Below are 12,435 nucleotides of genomic sequence, written 5' to 3'. Positions count from 1 at the left end.
ACTCCGCCTCCTGCGCTCTCAGCACCAACTCTCTCAGGGTGTCTCTCATCGGACCACCCGCCACTGCTCTCTGCATGCTCGCCACCACCTCCTCCACTCGCCCCCTCCGCTCTATCTCGGTGTCTCGCTCACTAGTCAACTGAGATATCTGTCGCTGATAGGTCAAAATTTGTGCCTACAGCTGCTGCACAGTAATCTGCAAGGTCCGTATCTACGCATCCTCCATATGACCTGGAACTCGAACTCGCAGCGGTACCTGTGCTGGAGGAACCCCTCCCACTCGGCCTGTCCTTGTTACTAGAGGTGGGAGTACATTCGTCCTCCTCCTCTGTACTGGTCGACTAGGCTCATCCTCACCCCCCACTGCAACTAGCACCTCCCCTACTCTCCCCTCTCTATCGGCTTCGATAGCCAATCCACCTCTCCCCCTCTCTATCCTCCCCTGTCGCACTGCTCTCTCCACACCTCTATCTCCCCGCCTCCCTCTACCTCCTCTCCCTCGTCCTCCTCCTCCATCCTCCCCATCATCTCCATCATCTCCTCCGTCTCCCTCCTCCTCATCTAAATCAAAGGCTGGCATCATCTCCTCAGGATCAGATATCCTAGCCACCACCCGCGCAGCAAACAATCGAGCAAACTCATCCGTCATGCCCGCATCCTAAATCTCTAGGGCATAATCCCAGATTTGCCCGACCAACCCCACAAACTCCTCCACCGCCACAACACTATCAATAGTCGGCCCCCAATCCGCTATATCCTGCTGCCGCCGTGCATATAAGCATGCTCACTGAGGAATACCCTGCTGGCGCCCGAACTGCCTCAAAACTCGAGTCGCCACAAACCGCTCAATCACGAACGGGGTCCTCCCAATCAAGTACCTGGTCATGAAAACAAAGGGCATCTCCAGCCCATCCTCCACCCACACCTCACATCCTGTATACGGTCGCTAGGTGACCGTATCTATATCATCAAAAACCCTCCTCCAATGCTCTAGTTTGCCCAGCTTACGCTGGACAACTAGACCCCTGTATCCATAGGCATATGCTGCACCTACAGGCCTGTCCCTGTCTGCTAGTGGCCTCGCTACTGGAATATGCTCCTAGCACCATACCTGTAATAAAGTCACGCCAGCTGACAAACTGTCGTAACCAAGGTATACTACCTCATGCAGACTCCTGTATAAATGAGCCAGCATCGCTGACCCCCATGCAAACCTCCTGCTCTGAGTAACCATCTCCTCCAAAACTAGCCCCCATCCCACCGAGAATCCCTTTGACTTGCAATCAGGACAAAGGAATCCACCAATGAACCCTACTAGTACGGATGGCAGTGGTGCGTAATCCAAATCTAGAAACTCCTGCAATGGAATCTCATAGCCGCAGACTGTATCATCCTGGAATATGCGGCGCAGTGCCTCTGTGCCACCCTCCTCTAACTGCTCATAGGGTAGTAGTGCCCCTACTACAGGGATACGCAGAATCCTATAACAGTCCTCAGGTGTGACTGTCATCTCTCCAGTGGCAAAATGGAAGGTGTTCATATCACTGTGCCACCTCTCTGCCAAAGCTGTCAGTAACCCTCGGTTCACAGTGAACCGAGGCATATCTAGGAGAGAAGTCAATCCACATCTCTCAATAATGTCCAAATCGGCCTGTGACAACCGTAGTATCAATGTCCACGGTCTGGGAAATCTCTCCCTCGACTGCACCACGCCCAATCACTCCTGTCAACAAACAAAATATATCCAATATCAGTTTCCACATCAAATCAAAGCTATCAAAATCAAACTTACATCAACAAAATGAAACAATTTGCTCATCTACATCAAAGTTTAAAAACCTATCATTTCATATCAACTTGTAAAACAATTCAAGTTCTCAAAAACCATATCAAAACTTGTAACACAACTCAAGTCTCCACAATCACATAAACTTGTAAAACAACTCAAGTTTCCCACCCATATCAGCTTGTAAAACAACTCAAGTTTCCAACCCATATCGACTTGTAACACAACTCAGGCTTCACACATTGAACTTGAAACAGAACATGCAAAACAAATCATATTTTGATCAACACAACACATTGATATCTACACATAACTTGAAATATCGCAAATCAAAACAAGTTAGATCAACACTCATATTGGACAAAACGCATAAAAACATGACAGACAGACCAACACAAATTTTCAAATCAGCTCATCTCACAAAATTTTTCCTGATGCGCTAAAACAGATACCCAATGCACTAACAAACCCCCACGCGCTAGGTTGTCTTTCCTACGCGCTAATCTATTCACCCTATGCGCTAGACTGACTATATGCGCTAATCTTCTCCCCCCATGCGCTACCTAACCCACCCTATGCGCTAGACTCTGTCTACGCGCTAATCTACACCTCCCAGGTGCTACCCGTTTGGCCCTATGCGCTAGGTTAACCCTACGCGCTAAACTCCCTTACCTATGCGAACCCCTGCGACTCCTATGTGCTAGGTCTACCCTACACAAGCCTAAATTCTGATCTTGGTTACAAATTTTACAATCCTGATCCTGAAATGCCCTGAAATTTGACTAAGTCTGAAATTTGGAAGATCTTCCAAAAACTAGATTTTGCATTATAACTCCTAGAGGTCCGAAACCCCTTTCAAACATCCTAACAGATACCCAATGCGCTAAGAAAAAGCACCTATGTGCTAGGCTGTCTTTCCTACGTGCTAATCTATTCACCCCATGCGCTAGACTGACTCTACGCGCTAAACTTCTTCCCTCATGCGCTACCTAACCCACCCTATGCGCTAGACTCTGTCTACGCGCTAATCTACACCTCCCAAGCGCTACCCGTTTGGCCCTATGCGCTAGGTTAACCCTACGCGCTAAACTCCCTTACCTATGCGAACCCCTGCGACTCCTATGCGCTAGGTCTACCCTACGCGCTAACCTGTTGACCCGACGCGCTACCCAACGGCTGCCATGCGCTATTATACACCTATGCACTAACATATTTTTTCTATGCGCTATCTTATCTATTTCGGACGTGACCCCTAAAATTTGACTCAATGTGCTACTCTAAACTTCGTATGCGCTAATCTAGACCCTAGACGTGCTAAACCGTTAAACCCGAACTTTGAAAATAAAAAAATGACTAAAAACGACAAAATAAAAAGTCAAAAGAGGGTCAAGAACGTTGACTTACTAGTGGTCCACGCGCTGCAGGCCTCCGATACCTCCGAACGCACTCAAAACGGTGTCTATGATAAGGAATAGGCATTTTCTCTACAGACCAAATTCTCTTTCTTCAAAGTCAACAAAGCACAAATGAATCTAAATCAAGCCCTTTTCCCCTTTTATAAGAGGAAAATGAAATTAGAGTTAGCCGAATGGACCTATAATATGGTCGCGGTCTCCCCTATACCATAACATTTGTAACTTATCGGGAGATGAATCAATTTGCACACATTTTACATGCACGAAATCATACACATCATACGCAACTCATCCAATTAAATCAAAAATTTTCAAAATATTGATTCATCTCCCGAGGGGGCATCGCCATCAAATATCGAATCTGGGGCATCACCATCAAATTGAATCTGGGGCACGACTGGCAAATCAAAAGAGCGACACAAAAATTGCATTTGATCATAAATCACAAAAACACATCATTTTCTTTGAAATAACATGTGCACACACGTCACTTCAAAGAGGGGCAAAATGTAGACGTATAAAAATGACCATTTTCCTATATGAATATTTTATGTTCATTTCTCTATTTGATTAAATCCAATTTAATTAAATTATCCACATTCTTCTATTTAATTAAGTAAATTACTCAATTTATTTAAATTAAATTCACTATACCCATTTAATGAATAAATCATTTTATTCAATTAAATTTCCCCTATCCACTTTTAATTAAATTTAAATTTAATTAAATAGTTATCCTAAATTAAATAAATCTAATTTATTTAATTTCCCCAAATTGCAACCAAATTGAATTAAATTACTTTATTTCAATTAAATCCTATTATCCCTCCATCCACTTGCAAAATCCTAAAACCCCTTTCTAATCCCTTCTAGACTCTTCTAATCACTTATAATTAGCCTAACCCTTCCCTAAACTTTGTCACATCCCTAAGCAAAGGGAAGTCACTTCTTAATTCCTCAAAGTCTTTGATAACCATTAAAGGCTTTCAACCTTCAACCACTTAATTCCTCAAAGTCTTTGATAACCATTGAAGGCTTTCAACCTTCAACCACTTAATCCCCAAAGTCTCCAATAACCATTAATGGTTAACTCAAACCCTCCTACATGGTTAAAACATTTGTTTTAACTCAACCTTCATCCAACCCAAGGGTCTCATCAGGCCTTTAATGCTTTGACCATGATTATCTCTTAAACATTTGCACAAAGGTTTATCCTTGGATTAACTCTTAATCTAATGGGTAATCCTAATTTAAGCTTGACCCTTAGCCTCTAGATAACCATGAGGTCTTCTCAGGCCTTTAATGCCTCCAACCCCTTCTTTCAAACCAACCCTATGTTGACACTTGTCACCATTTCATTAGTGTCAATTGTGCACATGGATCCCCAACTTTCAAACTCAACCCTTGATTAAACCATTCAATCTTGACCATCCATTGCCCTATTCTTGCTATAAATAGAGCTCTCATTCCTCCATAACAATAATCCTCCAAATTTGTAGTATCACACTTATGCTCAAATACATTCAAGCTTTCATATCATTTTCTATGCTCATCATTTTTAGCCTCTTTGAAATTAGGAATTAGTCTAAATATGCATGTTTAGAATATTTTCTTTATCATTTAGCTCAATCATAGACTAAATATATCATATTAGGATAGTATTCATACTAACCTTGTCATCTTATCATCTAGTTTATTGCATTTCTAGAATCATACATAGCTTAGAATACATCTCATACTAAAATCTATCAAAACACCCCTTGTTCTTGCATTTTCCATCCTTAAACCATTTTGCTTAGTGATCTGAGAGCAAAAACATTGGTTTGAGGGACATTGTGAGATAGAGAACCATGGGACCAACCTTGGGAAGTTGAGTAATACATCGTTACTCCATAGCTTGCACCAAGAAGTCTTGTGTGTGTGTGTGGATTAGTATTTGACAATATTTTCACATATTAAATTCTATCAGCCCACTTTTTCCGCATATAGAAGGAACATGGAGGTTATGTACAGATTCTAGAGCTATTAATAGGATAACAATAAGATATAGATTCTCAATGCCAAGAATAGAGGATTTGATGGATTGTTTAGGAGGGGCTAAGTACTATTCCAAGATGGACTTGAAAGTGGTTATCACCAAATTAGGATTAGAGATGGAGACCAATGGAAGACAACATTTAAAACCAATGAAGGCTTATTTGAGTGAATGGTAATGCCATTTGGGCTTTCCAATGCCCCTAGTACCTTTGTGAGGTTGATGAATGAGGTTCTTAAGCCTTTTATCAATCATTTTGTGGTAGTATTATTGGATGATATACTGATTTTCAATAAAGATAGAAATGAACATCTAATGCACTTGGATTTGGTGTTGAAGAGGTTGCATGAGGAGCAGCTGAAGATCAACTTGGACAAATGTGTTTTCTTTCAGAAATAACTAGTGTTCCTTGGGTTTGTTATTTCCAAAGGTACTCTAAGAATGGGTCCATCTAAGGTGGAGGCCATCCTCAATTGGCCAACACCTAGGTCTGCAAGTGAGGTCAAAAGTTTCCATGGCTTAGCAATCTCTTATAGAAATTTTATTAAGAATTTCAGTGGGGTTAGTACACCTATGATAGATACCATTAAAGAAGGGAGGAAGTGTCAGTTTGCTTGGAATGATGAAGCTAATGAGTCTTTTGAGTTCTTGAAAACAAAAATTGCAGAGAAGCCCATCTTAATCCTCCTTGATTTTCATAAAGTATTCACTATTGAGTGTGATGCATCTAAGAAGGTTGTAGGAGGAGTCTTGAGTCAGGAGGGTAGACCTGTGGCCTTTTTCAGTGAAAAGTTAAATGAGGCAAAGCAAAAATATTCAACCTATGATCTAGAGATGTATACTTTAGTACAATCTCTTAGGAAGTGGAGATATTATTTATTGCCTATAGAATTTTTTGTATATATTGATGACCATGCTCTAAGATTTTTGAATAGGAAAGAGAAACTAAATCACAGGCATATGAAGTGGATGGAGTACCTTCAAGCTTTCACATTCACTATCAAGCATAAGAAAGGAGTGACAAATAAGGTTGCAGATGCTCTTAGTAGGAGAAATCTGATCATTCAAGAAATTCAATTAAATAGCATGGGATTCAATCCATGAAGGACATGTATGATGATGATGAATATTTCAAAGAGGCATATCAAGTTTGCAAGGAAATGGGAAACAGGTATCATACTATTTTTTTTGAATTTATTTTGCAAGAAGGTATGTTATTTAAGGGGAGTCAACTTTGTGTTCCAAAGGGATCTATAAAGGAAAACATCATAAAGGAAAAGCATTGTGGAAGTTTGGCTGGGCACTTTGGGGTTGATAAGACCCTTGAACTTGTTAGAAGATTCTACTTTTGGCCAAGGATGCCAATAGATGTAAGGAGGTATGTAGAGGGTTGTTTGATTTGTCAAAAGGCTAAAGGAAAAACATCTAATGTGGGATTGTATACACCTCTCCCAATACCTACTAAACCATGGGATTCAATGAGTATGGATTTTGTAATGGGACTCCCAAAGACTAAAGCAAGATATGACAGTATATATGTTGTTGTACACAGATTTTCTCAAATGGCACATTTTTTGCCTTGTAAAACCACAAATGATGCCTCTCACATTGCAGGTATATTATTTAAGGAGACTGTCAGACTCCATGGGATACCATTGTCCATTATCTCAGACAGGAATTCTAAATTCATAGGGAATTTTTGGAGAGCTCTGTGGAAAAGGCTAGGTACAAACTTGTCATTCTCATCTGCCTACCATCCTCAGTCAGATGGTCAAACAAAGGTAGTTAATAGGTCACTTGGTAATCTTTTGAGGTGTTTGACAAAAGAGAATGGAGCCACTTGGGATGTCATCTTGCCTCAAGCAGAGTTTTCATATAATGACTTAGTCAATAGGAGTACTAGTCTAACTCCTTTTCAGATTGTCTATGGAACACAACCCAGGGGTGTCTTGGAATTAAGAGATGTTAGAGATCTGGACAAGAGGAGTGCCCAAGCAGAGGACTTTGCAGAGGTCATGAAAGATATCCATGAGCAGGTGAGAGACAAACTAAAACATACCTCTGAGAAGTACAAAATAAATGCAGACGCAAAAAGAAGAGAGTTTCAATATCAAGTGGGGATATGGTCATGATTCATCTTAAAAAAGAGAGATTGCCTAAAGAGAAGTATACTAAATTAATGATGAAGAAAATTGGTCCTTTCAAGATCCTCAAGAAATGTGGTAACAATGCCTATCACATTGGCTTACCCTCTGATATAGGTCTATCTCCTATCTTTAATGTTGTTGACATATATGCCTACAAGAATGTTGTGAATGATGTCGGTAATGCAGGTCATGTTGATCCACCCACTCCTGATATGATGGAAGATGTCCTTTCTCAGCCTACACCAGAGATTGAATACATTGCAGATAAAAGAGTTAGCAAAAAAACAAGGAGACAAATATATTATGAATTCCTTGTCAAATGGAAGGGAAAACCTTTGGAAGATGCCACATGGATGACCGAGAAGGCCATTAAGCTGACTGGAGCTACACTTTATGCCATATCAACTCAAGGGACTTGAGTTTTTTGACATGGGGAGTATGGTGCAAGGTACCCAAGACATATTATAGACTCTGGAAGATCACTAGGTTGTAGTAAGAGGTTAATAGGGTGTAATCATGGTGTTGATCATTTGGACCCACCTAATAATGTTTTTGGTCCAATTTGTAAGGCTAAGAGTCCCAAAGGTACCTTAAGACAACCTTGGGTCTCATTAGACCAATAGGACCTTAGAATAGGATTTCATAAGTTTCTTTGATATTGTTTTGGGACATAAATGACTTTATAATAGATCCTAAACATGTTTGAATCTTGGAGGATGCAAATTGCCAAAAGTTGCAAAATTGTCAAAAATGTTGTCAACAACTTTTGCAATATTGCTCCAAGAAGATGCATTTTGGTTCTAACAGTCCTAACCATTCAAAAGGTGGTTAGAGTCATTGGAAATGGTCTATGTAAGCATGTGAAACCTTCCAGGTGAAGGTGGAAGAGGATCGGATGTTAATTTGGTGGAGAATTGAATGAGAAGCACTGAATTTCCTGAGCAATTTTGTTTTCTTTGAGATAGTACGGTACAATAGAGATTGCCAGATCAAAACTCTAGGCATTGAATGATGGTAAATTGAATCATCTCTTGTTTTCATATGTTTGGAGTTCACTTGGTGACTGAAGTATTGGTTTTGTCTTCATTCTATTAAGACTGGTCTAGAAACACTTAATTTCAGGGTTAGTGTAGAGACGGAGCCCTAACTTGTCTTTTCTGCAGTGGAATCTCACGACCACTTGGAAAATGCAAGTTAGGGGAGTGTGTAGTAAGACCCTAAAGGCTCGGGACTAGAGGAGTTTGTTTTTTGCCTCAACCACCAAGTTCTAGGATAAATATCTCTATGTATTTAGCCTAAGCGATGAGACCATTATGTAGACAGTCAGCCAAACAAGCAAAGTGACTAGTTTGATAGTGGATTCTATTCATTTGGAGGTAGGAGAACCTAACCAGAGTTCTGCATTGGTTCTATGCACCCATTCCTTAATACTTTCTTTGTTAACCAAGACTAATTAGGCCTATTAGGTCTGTGAACATAGTAAGGGTTAGGGTATACTGGAGTAGACTCAATTCCTGTCACTTTGGGATCTTTTGTAAGTCCAAAAAGGGTGTCCAAAACAATGATTTTTTTGTCTAGTCCTTTGGAATTTTCGCAAGTTGTTGCCCATAAATTGGTTAAAGAGACCTACTAGGATCCTCTAGCCCTGTAAGGATTCTTAGCCTTGTGGAGGTCCCATAATCCAAATTTTGGTTGATTGTCCTTATATTAGCCATAAGTAAACTATCCCAATCATTAGATTGAGGATTGTAGACCGGAGACCAGATTTCCATATTTTGGTCAAATTTGGGGAAAGTGTTCCTAAAACCCAATTTTGGTTGGAGTTGTGTAAGGTCCCTAGAACCTTGAGGAGAAGTGTGGGGTGTGTAACACACTTGGGAGATCAGTCCTTCCTTCCAGGAAGTCATTGGACCACCTAGGAGTGATAAATCAATATCTGGGTGTATAAACCAAGTAGGCCTATTAGTACATTTCTTGTTGTGTACTATGCATCAAGTTTAGACTTTGCCGATTATATAAAAAAGTGGCATCTTAAGACCCCCTTTTGGTAACACAACTTGGTGCACATACCCTATGGGGGGTGTTGCTATATAACAATAATTCTTCACAAATCTTCTATAGTATACAACCAATCCCAAGAAACAACTCAATTTTTAATGACTTGGGGAATAATCCATTTGGTGATAGCCTTAATTTTATTAGGATCGACTTTTATTGCATGCAAAAATATGTCTCCCAAGTACTCCACCTCTTTGAGACTAAAAGCACACTTGGAAGGCTTAGCATAGAGCTTGCGATTTTGGAGAAATTGTAATTATTGATCTACATGCTACAAATGTTCCTCTCATGTCTTGCTATAAATCAATATAATATCAAGGACACTAATATAAACTTCCTCAAAAAATTCTTACAGATGTAGTTCATCAAACATTAAAATGTATATGGTGCATTATTACAACAAAATAGCATCACCAAAAACTCATAATGACCCCCACGAGTTCTAAATATTGTATTGAGAATATTTTCTTCCTTAATTCAAATTTAATGATAACTTGATCTCAAATCTAACTTTATAAAAAATGTAGCCTTATTCAATTCATTTGATAAATCATTAATGAATAGAATATGGAACTTATCTTTGATGGTTACATGTTGAGCACTCTGTAGTCTAGGATCATGTGCCAAGTTTGATCATTCTTATGAACCATCACCACAAGTGAGGATTAAGCACTCTATCTATGGCTAATAATTCCTACCTCTAGCATCGCTTTAATAGTATTTTCAATCTCAATTTTATTGTATATGGGTACCAATAAGGCCTCATGTTGGGTGGTTCTCTCTAACACTAGTTGTATGGTGCGATCATGATCCCACTTAGAGGGAATTCTTTTTATCATATCTTGAAAAATAAGACTATCTATATAATTGTATGTCAATTCAGTTCTACAAAGTTTCAACATGTAGGATTGTAGACCATTATGTGTTCATTTTATAGTTGGAATGCAATTATCTACTTCAGATTGTCCAACATCCCCATCAAAAATGGAATAAATAAGAAAAGTGACTTACCAGAGTGCAACCAAAAGTTTGATATATGCTATGATCTACACTAAACCAAACATTGGGAGTTCTTTTTAGATATATGTTTAATCTTGACCTTGAGTTCATTGTTATGCAAATTAAAGAATCTTTGAATATATTTGAAGGATGCCTTAAATATTCTTTGTGTTATCATGGTAATTTGATAGGAGACAAGATTTCCCTTGAAATTCATAGTTATGTGAATTCGGACTTTGCATGTGATGTCGATAGAAGATGGTCCACTAATTCTTATGTGTACTTTATTTGGTGGTGCAATTGGCTAGATGAGTAAGTGACAAGTTGTGATTTCTTTTTCCACAATTGAAGATGAGTATATGACGTCTACTCATGCATGTAAAGAAGTCATTTGGCTTAAGAGATTGTGCTTAGGTATTGGAATAAAGTAAGGTGTAGTGATGGTTTATTATGATAAGCAAAGTGTGATCTTCTTAGCTAAGAACCTGACATTTCTTGTTAGGACCAAACACATTAATATATAGTATCATTTTTTTAGAGATATGGTTGAAGGTGGCAGGGTGAAGCTAGTTAAGGTAAATACTTTGATGAATATAGACTCTTTAACTACAATTGTGAGTATAGAGAAGTTTAGATGGTGTTCGCAGTCTATGGGCCTCTTAGCTAACAATTAAAACATGATGTTAATACCCCCTCCTATTTCTCTTGCAAGGTGTGACAAGTGGGATATTGTTAGGAACATGGTGTCTTAATCTTGCAATAACAAAATGTTATTGTTGATAGTTCAACATGGTAGAGGGGTGCAGGGGGGTGATACCCTCTCCTATGGGGTCTAGGGGGCTCATCTCCTCGGTAGTGGGTCCAAAGGCAATGCTCCTATAGATCTTTGATTGGTGATGCTCCTGTGAGAAGCTTTCTTTGCAATTATCTTGTAAATCTTGTTGATTTCTGAATAATATATTGCGTGAATTTTGGGGTGTGAAGTTTTTCTCTTAAAAAGGTCATCCCTACATAAATCATTGTGTTGTGGTATATGCATGTTATTTATGTTTATTTTTGTTAAGTTCCTATAATTTTTGTAAAGATCCTAATGATAAGAGAAATTGCAATAACAAAAAAAAAAATTTGAAAATGTTATAATACAATATGATAGCTATTCTAGAAGAAGATACAAATACCAAAATACATTATGAAAACAAGATGCTCAAATCACATAAAGCAATGAGTATTTATAAGACATGCCACAAAGTGAGAATTACTTACAACCAATGTGAAAAAAAGTAGATGTAGTACACATGTAGTAAAAGTATCCACCAAACAAGGAAAACACAATCCCTTACTAAAGATAGTAAATGCAACTATTTAAATAGAGGCCTACCTCAGTAAGCTATTGCAAATAAAAGAAAATAACATAACTGAATGTAAGAAAATAAAATAACTCACTAAAAACTATTGTAAAGTTGATGTAACACATGGTATTAATGTATGATGTGTAAAAATGACTTGACAAAAATGCTCTTAAGTTCATCTATCAACTTTTGTTTGGTAGGTAGCTAAGAAGTTAAGGTGTCTACAAAAAGTAATGATAAGTTAGTGAGGAGCTTGTTGAATTGATAGGTGAATGGGTTTTCCTAGTTCGAACTGTATATGGTGAAAAGTGGAATAACAATATTGAAAGACTAAATAGATTCAACCACGAAACCCTAGCCTAACAACAACAAAGATCCACCATAACATATGAAGATTACCTAAGACAATGCAAATCAAATGAAATCACAAAGATTATACCATCACATGTCCAATAGGGTTTGGATCTCCATTCTTACTATCTCCATTGATCTTGTTTGATATATTTGCTCTCAGATTTTATGTGTGCACAAGAGCTCAACAAAGAATGGAAATGTGGTTGCAAGTAGGCTTGATCGCATATGAAAGTTCAAATGCTATAAGGCTTCAAAGATTGATTAGGTGATTAGAATGATTAGGGTTGATAAT

The sequence above is a fragment of the Cryptomeria japonica genome, chromosome 11 (genome assembly GCF_030272615.1).
Source record: "Cryptomeria japonica chromosome 11, Sugi_1.0, whole genome shotgun sequence".
NCBI lineage: Eukaryota > Viridiplantae > Streptophyta > Pinopsida > Cupressales > Cupressaceae > Cryptomeria > Cryptomeria japonica.
This window is presented reverse-complemented; position numbering follows the sequence as displayed.